This window comes from Hippopotamus amphibius, chromosome 1 (genome assembly GCF_030028045.1).
Source record: "Hippopotamus amphibius kiboko isolate mHipAmp2 chromosome 1, mHipAmp2.hap2, whole genome shotgun sequence".
NCBI lineage: Eukaryota > Metazoa > Chordata > Mammalia > Artiodactyla > Hippopotamidae > Hippopotamus > Hippopotamus amphibius.
The window spans coordinates 38,940,333-38,955,651 of record NC_080186.1 but is presented as its reverse complement, the minus strand read 5'-3'; positions in this window follow the sequence as shown (position 1 = coordinate 38,955,651).

The following is a 15,319-nucleotide window of genomic DNA, read 5'->3' as shown; positions in this document are numbered from 1 at the left end:
CATGAGCTATCGTAAGTGTATCTATGTCGATGCTACTATCTCACTTCGTCCCAGCTTCACCTTTGCCGCCCCCCCACCCCACCATGTCCTCAAGTCCATTCTCTACATCTGCATCTTTATTCTTGCCCTGTCACTGGGTTCACTAGTACCATTATTATTTTTTTTTTTAGATTCCATATATACGAGTTAGCATACGGTATTTGTTTTTCTCTTTCTCGCTTACTTCACTCTGTATGACAGACTCTGTCTATCCACCTCATTAAAAATAACTCCATTTCATTCTTTTTTATGGCTGAGTAATATTCCATTGTATATATGTGCTACATCTTCTTTATCCATCCATATGTTGATGGGCATTTAGGTTGCTTCCATGTCCTGACTATTGTAAACAGTGCTGCAGTGAACATTATGGTACATGTTTCTTTTTGGATTATGGTTTTCTTAGGCTATATGCCCAGTAGTGGGATTGCTGGTAGTTCCATTTTTAGTTTTTTAAGGAACCTCCAAACTGTTTTCCATAGTAGCTGTACCAACTTACATTCCCACCAACAGTATAGGAGGGTTCCATTTTCTCCACACCCTCTCCAGCATTTATTGCTTCTAGATTTTTTGATGATGGCCATTCTGTCTGGTGTGAGGTGATACCTCATTGTGGCTTTGACTTTCATTTCTCTAATGATTAGTGATGTTGAGCATTTTTTCATGTGTTTGCTAGCCATCTGTATGTCTTCTTTGGAGAAATGTCTATTTAGGTCTTCCGCCCGTTTGTGCATTGGGTTATTTGCTTTCTGGTTGTTGTTTTTTAAGCTCTTTATTGGAATATAATTGCTTTACACTCTTGTACCAGCTTTTGAGGTACACCAAAGTGAATCAGCTGTATTTATACATATATTCCCATAAGCCCTCCCTCCTGCGACTCCCTCCCACCCTCCCTGTCCTGGCCCTCTTAAGGCATCACCCATCATCGAGTTGATCTCCCTTCGTTATACAGAAACTTCCCACTAGCTATCTATTTTACAGTTGGTAGTGTATATATGTCTATGTTACTCTCTCACTTCATCCCAGGTTCCCCTTCGTCCCCCCCACCCCCCCAACCCCGTGTCCTCCAGTCCATTCTCTGCATCTGCACCCTCATAGAATGAGTTTGGGAGTGTTCCTCCTTCTGCTATATTTTGGAAGAGTTTGAGAAGGATAGGTGTTAGCTCTTCTCTAAATGTTTGATAGAATCCGCCTGTGAAGCCATCTGGCCCTGGGCTTTTGTTTGTTGGGAGATTTTTAATCAGTCTCAATTTCAGTGCTTGTGATTGGTCTGTTCATAGTTTCCATTTCTTCCTGGTTCAGTCTTGGAAGATTGTATTTTTCTAAGAATTCATCCTTTTCTTCCAGGTTATCCAATTTATTGGCATATAGTTACTTGTAGTAGTCTCTCATGAGCTTTTGTATTTCTGTGGTGTCCGTTGTTACTTCTCCTTTTTCATTTCTAATTCTGTTGATTTGTGTCTTTTCCCTTTCTTTCCTGATGAGTCTGGCTAATGGTTTATCAATTTTGTTTATCTTCTCAAAGAACCAGCTTTTAGTTTCATTAATCTTTGCTATTGTTTCTTTTATTTCTTTTTCATTTATTTCTGGTCTGATCTTTATAATTTCTTTCCTTCTGCTCACTTTGGGGTTTTTTTGTTCTTTCTCTAATTGTTTTAGGTGTAAGGTTAGGTTGTTTATTTGAAATTTTTCTTATTTCTTGAGGTAGGACTGTATTGCTATAAACTTCCCTCTTAGAACTGCTTTTGCTGCATCCCATAGGTTTTGGGTCATCGTGTTTTCATTGTCATTTGTTTCTAGGTATTTTTTGATTTCCTCTTTGATTTCTGCAGTGACTTCTTGGTTGTTTAATAGCGTATTGTTTAGCCTCCATGTGTTGTATTTTTTACAGTTTTTTTCATGTAATTGATATCTAGTCTCATGGTGCTGTAGTCAGAGAAGATACCTGATACGATTTCAATTTTCTTGAATTTACTGAGGCTTGATTTATGCCCCAAGATGTGTCCACTATATACAGAGCAGTCTTGAATAAACTGCACACATGTAACTGTTATAATCTGAAAGTGTCTTCAAAATATGAGCATTCTAGCCTAAGAACAACCCCCTTCTTTCTCTCCCCCCTCCACCAACCCAGAGGGCTATAATGCTCAAATTTTCAGAAGAAAATCTTTCCTAGAAATTTTAACACAAGATGTACAAAATGTACTATTTACTAACTCTATTTCTGTCATACACTGGCAACCTCTTTAACATCTAGAAAGACTAAATGTTGTAAATTAGGACTCATTTGTCCATTATATACAGTATATACACAGCAAAGTGAAACAAAATGCACGAACATAAAAAAGGCAATGGTTAATCCTGCCTCACTATAAACACACTGGCACAGAGCTCTCTGCATGTCCTTCTCCTCCCCCTACCACCTTGAACACTGGTTCAAACACAATGCGTACTGTTCAAAAAGGTGATTTGGCAAATCACCCCCCACCCCAACAACATTTCATATGAATTTTAACAAAAAGATATTTACAAAGTGTCTTTTTACTACCTCTACTTCTAACATATATCGGGCACTTCAGAACATCTAGAAAGACTAAATATTTCAAAAAAGTAGTTATTGTCAACTATATACAGCAGTGAGGAGTAAAATGCACACACAAAACAATGGTTATAATATGGAAATGCCTTCTAAGTATGACCAGTCTGGCATAGAACCTTCTTTTCTTCTTCAAGGTCTTCCATTCCATGTCCTCTAACCCACTGAACAAACGTGGACCTCTGTGGCTCCTAATGTCGCTTCTAGAGGTGGTCAAACAACTCCATTTCGAGAAGTCATTTCCCATTTTCCATGGTTTGTTTGTTTTTTTAAATAAAAACAAATGGGCATTTACAAGCGTGATTTTCTAACTCTACTTTATCATGCGTGGGCAACCTCTTTACATCTAGAAGGCCTAGATGTAGTAAAAGTTTTCTTTTGAAAGGTTGGGGGGTAAGTTGAGAGCAGCTTTTTCATATTATATACACAGGCCTTCTATAAACGGCCAGTACATCTTCCCAAAGGGTGGTGGGCACTTCCTACTGGCCACATGCTGTCTGTTATTCTACCATTTCTATCTTCCCACATCAAGGTTTCGGGAGAACGACGACCAACGGCCCGATGACCCGCTGACGTTGCACCGGTCCTCGACCCGGGCTCCGCTCACCTTCCGGGCCCGTTAAGGCCTCTGTCCGTCCTCGTCCAGACGAGGTGAGGCTCGTCCAACTGGGACAGAGAGGTCACCTCAGGTCTCGGGTCCGCGCGGGCTCCAAGGCCTAACGGCGGCCGAGCTGGCGTCCACGTAGTCCCGCTTTCCTGGGCCGTCGAGGCTCTAACGGGCCCTCCGCGGTGTTCGGTGTTCGAGTGGCCGCCATTCTTCTCGCTCTGCCACGCCCGACGCCCAAAGGCGCCACGTCCTCGGTGGCCCGGCGGAGGCTTCGCTGCAGCGTTGGGTCTAGAGACCCGGCGGTCGGCGGGCTCCGGGCTCTGAGGGGCCGCCGCTGTTAGGTCGTGGAGGTGGGCATGGGGGAGAGGGTCGCTGCGGCGTCCAGGCTTGGGTCCAGCCAGTGGGCGGCTGCGGCGAGGACTCTGGGGCTCGGCAAGACCCAGCCCGAGCCGGTCCCGGGGCCCCCCAGTTCACAGGCCGACCGGAAGCCGGAGGACCTGGAGGGCCCCGGGCTAGAAGGCCGCAATCCGCTTCTCACCCCGCTCTCTGCTGGACCTGGAGACTCATTCTGATCCTATTTTCTTGAGGGAAAAATGCAGACTTACAGAGGGAGGTGACTTGCTCAAGGTCACACAGCCTGGTAGTGGCATTGGACTCTGGTCTTTTGACTTTAAATTCATCGCTAGTTCTACCTCAGTATAGGGTTCTGTGTGTGCTCGTGTGTATGTGAGCGAGAGAGAGAGAGAAATGGGGAGCTGAAGAAGAAAATAGAGTGTTTGCCACTGCAGCGCTCACAGTCCATTTGGAAAGAGGCATCTGTGAACGTGGAGAGCGGTCCCTTCAGCATCTCAACACAGTGGTTGGCAGTGGCTGCTTCAGCCTCTATCCTTCCTGCCAGCTCCTCCACATCTTCCACCCCCAGCACTCTGCCAAGATGGCTCTCACCAGGAGCACCAGAGTCCCGTCTTCTTGTTGCAAGATACAGTGGCCTGTCTGATCCTCTGCTCTCAGCATAATAGGATGGTGGCTGTCTTCTCTGGGGAGCTGTTGTTGACCACCTGCCATCAGCTCACCAGGCTCCCAGAGGCTGGTGGACTCAGCCTCATGTTGGTCATGGCATTGCTCTGTGAACAAGGCTGTGAACACTGATCTCCTCAAGGCCACAGAGACCACAGCTGTCTTGTGATGTCCAAGTGTCCAGCACAGGTCTGGAATACAGGAGGCCCCCGGTCAATGGTGGTTGAATAAATGACACAGGGACCTTATCCTCTCCATTCATTTACATCACTTCCCACGAAGTATCAGCTTCCGAGTCAGCACCTTCAGCCCTGTCCCCTCCAGGACCCAGTTGCCTCCTGCACAACTTCATGGGCACCAGGCCCAGATGGAATTCCTGATCTCTCACCCACCTGAGTCCCCTGTGCTGTTAGTGGCACCACCACTCATCCACCCAAGACAGAGGTGGGATGCACCCTGAAGCCTCCTCCCTTACTCCCCTGCTTCAGGTCTGCGGCTTGCCTGAATGTTTGCAGCTACCCTCCACTCTTCTTGTTTTCACTCTCCCTGCATGCTCAAACTGTCCTCCACACAGCCACTAGAGAGACCTTTCCCAAACACAGAGTCACCTGGGACCCAGCCCTTCATGCCTGCAAGGTGAGCCTCCATCCTCTAGGCAGGTGTAGCTTAGTGGCTGTGGGCCCCATGCTTGAAGCCAGACTTCCCTGGGCAAATTCTACCCTGCCAATTTTATATTAGTGGGACACTGGACAAGTTAGTAACAAAGACGCCTCAGCGCCTGAATCTGAAAATTAGCAGCAAAATGATTCCCATCTTATTGGGCTGCAGTGAAGACTAAATGAGCTAAGTTATGTATAGGAAGCATAGAGTAAATTAATGCTCAGTGAGTGTTAGCCACGGACATCTTAATTTCCCCTCCTGCTTTGCCTGCAATGTCTTAAGCAGCCACTAGATGGCCACACTGCAGGCTCTTTGTGATTTCCTACTCCAAGCTCTCCTTCCTTCCCTCCCACAAGGTTCCACGTCTGAGTGCCTATTTGTTCATGTTCTGGACTCATGTTTTCCCTTTTGCCAGTCTCACTGCCTTCAAGCAAGCTGTCTTATACATCTTTACCACTCCACGCTCACCAAGTGGGCTATGCTTTATGTTTGTGAGCTCCCGGAGGAGGTCCTCTCCTGGACACCTGGTAGAGTCCCTGCAGAGAGTTAAGTGCTCAGTGTTTGTCAGATGAATGAATACGTGTCAGCCAGTCCCAGCTCAGCCACTTAAATAATTTGCATCGGGCAAATCACTTAACCTCTCAGTTTTCTTTTCCTTAAATGGACGTCAGAAAGAGGCTCTACATCATATTTGTGGAGACAGTCCAGTGTAAAGCCCTAGCATAAGATCTGGCATGCTGTGGCCCCAGGGCTGCCACGCACCAGGCTCCTGTCTACCAACCACAGCTCATTCTCATCACCCACTAGCTATTACCTACTTGTGCTTACCCCTGTCCCCTGTCCCAGTCGAAGTTTTTAAAAATTGTTTTATTTCTTCCCAAAGGTCTATCTTTACCAAGTATGGTCTGGAACTCATCTGCAAGCTGGCTGGGCTGGGTAGGCCTAGGCTGAGTTGATGGTTCAGCAGAGCCCAGTGGGCTCCCATTTGCCTGGAAAGCACAGGCTCAGCCTCCCTGTCCCTGAAGGCCCCACCATCCTCCAGAATGAGGCCCTCCTGGGCTTCATTTTCTCCACCCCAGTTCCTGATGTCCCGCCTCTGGCTGGGGTGGGGCAGAAGTTCTGGTTCCTGGATCTTGGCATTCTGATACTGCTTTTGTCTGGATGACCCTAGTCATTGTGCCTCTCCCATCAAACCTCTGCCCTTCCTTAGGACAGACTCTCAGGAATGGGATGTCTCCATCAAAGAATATGAGCATTTTTGAGGCTCTTGTAAGATACGTACTAACTTGTGATTTCCTTCAGAGTTGAATCCATTTACACTTAAACAGTTCACTGTAAACAGTGGGGGTGGGGGTGGGGATGGGGGGAAGACTTCAGTTTGCTTTGAGGCCAAACACTGTCTAAAAGGTTGTTCACAAAGTATAGTGCTTTCTTTTTGCGGGATGTCTGTTCTGTCCTTTACCTTCTCCCTATTGCTTGCAATATCTTGAACAGCCACCAGATGGCAGAGCTCACACACTCTGTGATGCTCAATGCTGGACCAGCAAACCACTTTTCCTGTGCGTAGAGGGGAGTCTGCCCAAGTTGGGGGTCTGAGTGTAGTGGCCACTGATAGGATCCCTGGGGATATTTGGGGGTGGCCCAAATGGAGACATCCCTGGCTGGAAGTCAGGGAGTTGTGTGTAAGGGCAATTCTGCAGCCCAAATCCATCAGGATCTCAACAGATTTATCCGAAGCGAAGAAAGTTACCCACAATAGTAAAAAAAAAAGTGACAAAAAAGTAAAAGCAAAATGAACCAGAGAGCACCTGGATGGGAAAAATTAAAAGGCATGTTGATTCATATTTTGTACATGTAGCTTTTGTGTGAGCACAGGGATTATAAAATTGCATGGATTATGGGCTTTAGGGGATCTAGAATAGAGGCAGAGAAAAGACTTTTCTTGAGTTGGAAGGCAGCAATAAATCATTTTATGAGGTTGGAAAATCTAAAACATTGACCAGATTGAGGTATAATTGAAATAGAAAGATAAGGTAAAAGATAGTAAAAGTTGACCCTGAGTTGTCTAGTTGAGCAGCTAGGCACATGGAAAGTTACGTAGGTAATAAACATTATGAGGAATAGTGTGTGAAAAATACCATTGCATTGAATTAAAAAGAGAAAACTTCTATATCTACTAGGTGATAGCAGAGATCCTCATGAACAAGTAACAGGAGAGACCTCAGAGAAAATTGGAATTATTGCTTCAATATTGTAGCTAGAAGAGCTTAGTTAGACCCTGCAGTCTAACTACTTCGCTTCATATCCTCGCTCCACCATTTACCAGTGGTAAAATTTCACCTCTTTGTGCCGCAGTTTGTCTAAAATGTGCTTTTTAGGCCCTTCTAGTCCCTAGGAGCTTCATAGCAGAACTATTGAGAGGATCAAATGAGTTAACACATGAAAAACATATAGAACAATGCTTAGTAACTAGAAAATACTATATAACTGCTTTTTTTAAAGCAACTCTACTGCCTTTTATTACACTCTTTACTAAATTCTTCTTCTTCTTCTTCTTCTTCTTCTTCTTTTTTTGGCTGCACAGTGTGGCATGCAGGATCTTAGTTCCCTGCCCAGGGGTTGAACCCGTGCCCCCTGCAGTGGAAGAGCAGAGTCTTAACCACTGGACTGCCAGGGAAGTCCCTGTTTGCTTTTTTTATGGCAGTAAAGTTGATTTTGTAGGACACAAACACTTAACTGCTGTTGGGCAACTATAGTAACAGAGCTTCAATAGAATATAGCTACATTTTTTTTTTCCTTTGGCTGTGTCGGGTCTTAGTTGTGGCACATGGGCGTGTATGGGCGTGCATGGGCCTCTTTCTAGTTGTGGTGGTGGGCTCAGTAGCCCCACTGCATGTGGGATCTTAGTTCCCCCACCATGGGTTGGACCTATTTCCCCTGCACTGGAAGGCAGATTCCTAACCACTGGACCACCAGGGAAGCCCCTACGGCTACAATTTAATTGGACTACTACATCTGCCTAGCACTTGAAAGAGGATTTAGAGGAAGCTGTAGAAAAACACCCAACATAGTGAAAGATAAATTTTGGCCTATTCCTTTATATGTCTCTAATGTCATCTTTTCCAATTTGTCTTGCATTCCACCAGCAGATTCATTTTTCTAAAAAAAAGGACTATAATTATGGCACCCAGCTCAGGTGTCTTACATATTCTCCTGCTTGGCCAAGAAAGGCTGAACGAGAGCTCTATGATCTGGCTACGTCAGGGCTCCATGTGTGGTCCTGCAGCTTCCCTCTGTGGATCCTGGAGCCTGGTGGGTTGTAGGAGCTGTTCCAGTGACATGCTGCCTGGTGTGTAGGGAGGGGAGAAGGCAGGCTGACTGCGGCTTCACATTTGTACTTCAGCCTGCCCGCAATGCTGCCTCTTTCATCCTCACAAGTCTCCCAATCTTTCAGGGTTCAACACTGAAGCCATGATGCTTCATTAGGTCCCCCAGCCCACCCCTCTGTCCGTGTGGCAGGATTCTGAGGCTTCTGCATCTTTGCAGCTTGAATAATCCTGCGCAGGTTTGGGGAGTTCTGAGAGCTCTCTCCTCTTTCTTTTTAATACATTTATTTATTTCTTTATTGGCTGCATTGGGTCTTTGTTGTTGCGCCCAGGCTTTCTCTAGCCGAGGCAAGCGGGGGCTACTCTTTGTTGCGGTGCTTGGGCTTATTGTGGTGGCTTCTCTTGCTGTGGAGCATGGGTGCTAGGCATGTGGGTTTCAGTAGTTGCAGCATGTGAGCTCAGTAGTTGTGGCGCATGGGCTTAGTTGCTCCACAGTGTGTGGGATCTTCCCCGCCCAGGGATCGAACCCGTGTCCCCTGCATTGGCAGGCAGATCTTAACCACTGCGCCACCAGGGAAGTCCCCTCTTTCTTTCTGAGAAATAAAAACTCCTATGGCCTGAGGCACCACAGATTCTAAGGACAAATATCGGTTGGAAACATGAGCGTGTTAAGGCGTTTCAAGACCTGCAGGTCAGGAGCATCCATATGGAAAGGTCATGAATCTGTTGAGAACCTGGGAGAGGTTTGGGGCAGGTGGGTTGGGGCAGAGGCACTCCTTGCCACACAGTATGGTGCAGGGCATCTGGCTCAGCTGTTCTCTGAGTGGAAGCACAGTGGGAAGATGGAGGAAAGGTAGGCAGTTAGCCACTGTATTGAAAAACCAGGCTTCTTCCAATTCTGTAACTGGGAACATTTTTTTTTCTTTACCCAAAGGTAGAATTCTGATGTACCAAATACCTCTTTTTTTTAAGGAAAAGCAAAATGTGAGTATTAGCCAATTTTCACAGATGTGACTGGAAAGTTTATTTTATTTTATTATTTATTGGCTGTGTTGGGTCTTTGTTGCTGCATACGGGCTTTCTCTAGTTGCTGTGAGTGGGGGCTACTCTTCATTGTGGTGCTCAGGCTCCTCATTGTAGTGGCTTCTTTTGTTGTGGAGCACGGGCCCTAGGTGCATGGGCTTCAGTAGTTGCGGCACATGGGCTCAATAGTTGTGGCTCACAGGCTCTAGAGCACAGGCTCAATAGTTGTGGCGCATGGGCTTAGTTGCTCCGTGGCATGTGGAATCTTCCCAGGGAAGGGCTCGAACCCGTGTCCCCTGCATTGGCAGGCGGATTCTTTACCACTGCGCCACCTAGGAAGTCCAAAAGTTTTCATTTTTGTTTTTCTCACAGATATAAAGGTCTTGCCCTGAGACACACCTACTCAGAGTCTAGAAGCGGTATTTGTACACCCATGTTCACTGCAACAGTACTCACAACAGAAGCAACCTAAGGGCCCGTTGGTGCTGATAGGATAAGCAAACTGTGGTGTATACATACAATGGGGTATCATTCAGCTTTGAAAAGAAAGGAAATTCTGACAGTTGCTACAACATGAATAAACCTTGAGGACATTATGCTGAGTAAAATAAACTAGTCACAAAAATAGAAATACATTATGATTTCACTTGTATGAGGTATTTAGAGTAGTCAAAGTAATAAAGACAGAGAGTGTAATGGTAGTTGCCAGGGGCTGGGGAAAGGCAGAAATGGGGAGTTAATGTTTGATTGGTGTAGAGTTTCGGTAGTACAAGGTGCAAGAATTATGGGATGGATGGTGGTTATGGTTACATAACAATGTGAAGGTATTTAATACCATTCTGTACACTTGAAAATGGTTAAGATGGTAAATCTTATAAGCTCACACACCTAAAGTCAATTTATCTTTGACAAAGGAGGCAAGATTTTACACTGGAGAAAAGACATTCTCTTCAGCAAGTGGTGCTGGGAAAGCTGAACATTTGCATGTAAATCAATGAAGTTAGAACATTCCCTCACATCATACACAAAAATACACTCAAAATGGCATAAAGACTTAAATATAAGACATGGCACCATAAAAATCCTAGAAGAGAACGTAGGCAAAACATTCTCTGATGTAAATCGTAGCAAGGTTTTCTTAGGTCAGTCTCCCTTGACAACAGAAATGAAAGCAAAAATAAACAAATTGGACCAACAAAACTTATAAGCTTTTGCACAGTAAAGGTAACCATAAACAAAACGAAAAGACAACCTATGGATTGGGAGAAAATACTTGCAAACGATGCGACTGACAAGGGCTTAATTTCCAAAATACACAAACAGCTCATACAACTCAATAACAACAAAACAACAAGAACCCAGAAACAACCCAATCAAAAAATGAGCAGAAGATCAAAATAGATATTTCTCCAAAGAAGACATACAGATGGCCAATAAACACATGAACAGATGCTCAACATTGCTAATTATTAGAGAAATGCAAATCAAGACTACGAGGTACCACCTCACAGTGGTCAGAATGACCGTCATTAAAAAGTCTACAAATAGGGCTTCCCTGGTGGTGCAGTGGTTAAGAATCCACCTACCAATGCAGGGGACACGGGTTTGACCCCTGAGGTCATGTGCATGAAATTGCCTCACCCAGTGCCTGGCATCCAATGAGTGACCAATGAAGACCACTACTGTCGTTTTCTCTGTGTCTGTACCCTGTAAGTTGTCAAACCACATGAAGCTCGAAAGCTTCTGTCTCCTTCAGTGCGTCACTGGACCCAGCCTACAGGTCACAGAATTCAGCCTTCTGAAATTACAAGATCTTTCCTGGGAGTGAATGAGTTTTGTTGCTTCCCTGGGCTACCTGAGACATTTACAGTTTGTAAATCACTTAGGCTTTAGGCTGGCTTTAGGTTCTGACAATCACCTCATTCAGGATGGCTAAACAGATCCAAACACCAAGAGGAGGGGCTTGGAGACTTAAAACTGTCTCCCCTATGGGTTATATATGATCTCACGAAAGCCTCTGAACCCTCTCCTGCCTCAGCTGAAGCTAAATTTCCCCTTCCCTCCTACCGCAGGGTTGTCCTCTGTCTGATATCCCATATCTATAAATCCTGCCTGTTCTCCAAGCCCTAGCTTACAAAGACTCACTTACGAAGTCTTTCCTGATTGCTCCCGAGTAGGAATTTTCTGCCATGTGGGCATTCCTACTCCTATTTTGTCTGAGCCATAGGATGTGATGCTTTGCTCTTCTGTCTTGTTTTCTCTCAATGCGGTGAGTCTACTGGACTGAGTCACGCCTTCATTCAAGTAACTCTCACTGAGCACCTACCCTAAATGCATCCCTAGAATAGATACTGGCTATATAAACATGGTAAGATAAGGGCCTTGCCTTTCTGATGCTCATGGCCCAAGAATAATATAACCCTATACAAATGGCTGTGAGCATAGTTCTGAGGGAGCTCAGAGTCTCCTGTACCATGTGCCTGGTAGCACCTCAGTCCAGGGGCTTGGTAGGAATGCTCTCGCCTCCTTTTACCAGCAACACCTGTACTTTCTCAGATATCATGGTTATGCAAGTTTTCAGAATGTGATGTTGAAGCCAGGTCTTACAATCTGGAGCTGCTGTAGCCACTTAGAACCATGCAGGGTCACCAGTCCTCGACCTTATGAAATGAGAAGGGCAAATACTCAGATTGCAGCCCAGGGAAATGAGGAGAGACTGGTGCCCAGGCAGTAATCCTTTGTCTATGGCCCTGGAGGGGAGAAGTCAGAGCAAACAGAGCTCCGAAAGAGTGAATGAGTGTGAGTAGATCTTACATTTTGGGAGTTAAGTCCAAACCATGCTTGATTAACTAGTAATTTCACACCTTAGTCATTTTATCCAGCTGGATTCTGAGCTGCTGCTCAAAACTAGGGTAGCTTGTCCTTCTCTAAATGCACTGTGGTACCTGGAACAGTGGCTCCTCTCTATAGATGCTCGCTCATTGAACAACCTGGTTTTTTTTAAGAACTTTTATTGAGATACAATTAACATACAATAAATTGCATATATTTAGAGTGTACAGTTTGGTATCCCAATCTTGCAGTTCATTCCCCCTAACTCTCCTTGCTTTCCCCACTTGGTGTCCATATGTTTGTTCTCTACATCTGTGTCTCTATTTCTCCCTTGCAATCCTGTTGATTTGTACCATTTTTCTATATTCCGCATATATGTGTTAATATATTTGGTTTTCTCTTGCTGACTCACTTCACTCTGTATGACAGTCTCTAGGTCCATCCATGTCTCTACATATGTCTCAGTTTCATTGCTTTTTACAGCTGAGTAATATTCCATTGTATATATGTACCACATCTTCTTGATCCATTCATCTGTTGATGGACATTTAGGTTGTTTCCATGTCCTGGCTATTGGAAATAGTGCTGCAGTGAGCATTGGAGTGCATGTGTCTTTTTGAATTATGGTTGAACAACCTGATTTTATTGCTGCGAGTGACAGTGGCTCCTGAGGCTTGTACACATCCTTTCCCTTCCCATGGTTTGACTGTTCTGTAGGTTCCATAAGCCAATAAATTATCATTTTGCCTAGTTTGTGTTTTTCTCACTTATAATTGAAATAGTCACGATTAAAACAAAACTTACAAGAGTTGCGCTTTTAAAAAATCACTGTAGGAACTTCCCTGATGGTCCAGTGGCTAAGACTCCACGCTCCCAATGCTGGGGGCCCAGGTTCGATCCCTGGTCAGGGAACTAGATCCCGCATGCATGCCGTAACTAAGAGTCCATATGCTGCAACTAAGATCCAGTGCAGCCAAATGAATAATTTTTTTTTTAAAAAGACCACCATACTATTTCCCCTTCTTTGCCCCTTCAGCTCTGGCCATGGCTGTGGTATCCACTCCGTGTGGGCCAGCTTCACTTGGGCACAACTGCACAGCCCTCTCCTGGTGCCCATACTGCTCGTGAACACTGCTGTTGATGTCAGGGTGTGAGATGCTTGAGACCCGCTCAGTGTCCATGTAGGTATAACCAGGTACAAGGAAATTAACTCATCAGGACACAAGCCTATGAGCAATCAGAACTGAGAGCTGGTAAATAAATCTGCCTTCCTTGCCTGAATGGGCAGCCCTAAGAAGCATAAAGCTTTTAAGTGCTCTCCAAAGATGGGCCCATAACATCCAACAAGCAGGCAACCTTGATGCTAAGCACTGATCAGATCAGTCACACACTGTTGACTGGTCTTCCTTGGTCCCTGCCCCAATTCCTTCCCCCCTTATTCCTGCTACCTTGAATCGTGCCCTCTAATGAAACAGCAGCGCATGTGTCTTGCCTCACTCTCTGCTTTCAGGGGAACCTAGGGAAAGAAGCTTTGGTGGTCAAGCAAAACATAGATTGGATCATGGTGAGAGTGGATGCGGAAGACCAGTTAGGAAGAGACCAGGAAGGAAAAGGCTTGAACTTAGGTGACCGCAGTAGGAAGGAGAAAAGTAAATGGATTCATATAATAAGGTAAAGGAGAGGGAGGAATCAGAGATGATACTGTCTCAGGCCTAAGCAAATGGGTGGCTGGTTCTTTATCTTCAGCCTTTGAGCTCCAAGTCCACTCTTGTGTATACTCTGCTCTCTATTGCTGGGGCCGGGGCTCTGCCTACCACATTTCAATACTCCTTTTCCAGCTGGCTTCCTAATAGGTCCTGACAATAGGGAAGAAGAGAGAAGAGACTTCCTGTTTTTCAGGTTCTTTCAGCATCACTCCCCTCTAGCCTCTAGTTTCTTTGAGCACTCCCAGCACCAGCCATGCAGTGTCCTCTCCTGAGACATCTGAGCACAGCTGCACAGAGCTTCCGGGTCTGAGGTCTGAGCACCAGCCCCGCTGGCCCCTCCCCTGAGCTCGTACTTTCTGATAACCCCATCTCTGCCCTTTGTTACCTCAGCCCTAGGGGTGGTAACTGCTTCCCCTGGGTCACCTCACTGTGCTTAATTTTTTTCCCCTCTTTCAGTCTTGCAAAACTGGTATTAACAATTACCTGTATTCCTTTTCTCTATTTGAAATACCTAGTGTGATTTCTGTTATCATGACTGGAATTTAACTGTTACAGTTGCATTCTTGTAAGCTGATGAGACTCTATTGTGCATGTCAGGTATACAAAATTCATTTTCTCTTTTTAAAAAAAGTACAGAAAACAACATTTCTAACAATCACAAACAGCTCTCCCTATTTCCTTCCCCCATTCAACCCTGATCTTCTGAAATGCATACAAATGGAATGTTTGCAAATTAAGTATTGATTTCCCATTGACTGACACACTCTTTCCAGAATGACTTTCTTTCCCTGTTGAAGTATTTTCACAGAAAATAGTTTTATATTATACTAAGCATAAAAATACATGCTAATCTAGAAGCTCAAAAAACTCCTTTCAGGAATTAGAAAAATAGAGAAAAAGAGTATATCAAGGGAGAAAGCTTCTGGCAAGGGATACCATCTTGTTCCCACGAATGGAGAAAGGGGTATAGTTGCCAACTCTTCTTACTTCACAGGCAGAAAGGTACATTTCTTCCCTGTTTCCAAAAGAGGTCAGATTAGATGGAGCAGCAATAAGAATGCTATTTTCAAGGAGAAAAGAGCACAGGGAACCACAAATACTGAAAATAAAACCAGGGATCATCTCAGCCTCCCATAGGAAATGAAACCATTGCTTGCCGGCTCTATGCCTGGCACTGTGATATGTCTTTGCCTGCATTCTGTCATTTCCTCTTCTCAACAACCTTCTGAAAGAAGTTTTGTTATGCTCAGTTCTGCAGGGGAAAACCCAGGCTGATGGAGGAATTAACTCAAGATGAATTCAGCTGTTAGGAAAGGGAGCCAGGATTTTGAGATCAAATGTGATTCTGATTCTAAAGCCCAAATCCTCTCAAATGGAGACAGGAAGCATTGTTTAAACATTTGCTAAATAGTTCTTCTTTTTAAAAAAAAAATTATTTATTTGGCTGCGCTGGGTCTCAGTTGCAGCATGCATGTGGGATCTAGTTCCCTGACCAGGGACTGAAGCTGGGCGC